General features: G+C 34.5%; 1 non-coding gene across 1 annotated transcript; it reads right to left on the bottom strand.

Moving 5' to 3' along the window:
• Window positions 1-349: 349 nt before the first annotated feature.
• Window positions 350-411, bottom strand: LOC141423678 (U7 small nuclear RNA). Its single transcript, XR_012448505.1, has one exon. It is a non-coding gene; the product is annotated as a U7 small nuclear RNA (small nuclear RNA).
• Window positions 412-837: the final 426 nt, after the last annotated feature.

The raw sequence follows: 837 nt of genomic DNA, 5'->3' as shown, positions 1-837 counted from the left end.
TATTTTTGCTTATGAAAGTGAAAAAAAAATTTTCAAAACTTTATATAGGAGGTGGTAATAGAAATTATTATTATTTATTAATAAATTGTGTGAAATAAGACAGGAAGAGATTGTGTGTGCATGCACATACATGTGTATTTGCTATTTACATATAATTTTTAGGGAGTCTCTTATAAAGTGATATTTGAACAGAGACCTGAAGGTATTAAGGAAACAAGTCATGTGATTTTGAGTAATTAATAGTTAACAAAAGAAAAATCAAGTGTAAAAGTCCTAAGACAAACGAAAACATCAAGGAAGCCAATGAGAGACTGGAGTGTTTTAAATATGTTTTGTTTTTTTTTTCTTTTTGGGTTTTCCGGCCTAAGCCAGAAAACCTGCTGGACAAATTCTAAAAGAGCTGTGACACTTGGAGTGTTTTAAATATGTAACAGTGGTCTCACATGGGGATTGATGGGTAGTGGGGAGTGAAAGGTGAGAGAAAACATGGTTGGATATATATAACACTCTAAGCATTTTTTTTCTCATTCTGGATTGTATGGGGAATCATCAAAGCACTTGCACAAAGGCATATTATGCCACTTGCACTTAAAGAAGCATTCTGATGCCCTGTATAAAATAATCTTGAAAGAAGCATCAGTGGAACCTGGGAGATCAAAAAGAGGTTATATAAGTAGCCCAAGGAAGGCATAATGTTCCTTGTGTAAGGCTGGAGGTGATGAGAGAAGGGTGAGGTTCAGATGCATCTGGAGTTTTAATGACAGATATTTCCTAAAACTTTAAATTTTGAGTGTGAATGATAAGGAAAACTTCACAGAGAACCCGAAGAGAAGCTGG

The sequence above is a fragment of the Castor canadensis genome, chromosome 5 (assembly GCF_047511655.1).
Source record: "Castor canadensis chromosome 5, mCasCan1.hap1v2, whole genome shotgun sequence".
In the NCBI taxonomy this organism is placed as follows: domain Eukaryota; kingdom Metazoa; phylum Chordata; class Mammalia; order Rodentia; family Castoridae; genus Castor; species Castor canadensis.
The sequence above is the reverse complement of the archived record's forward strand: the minus strand, read 5'-3'. Positions and strand labels throughout refer to the sequence as shown.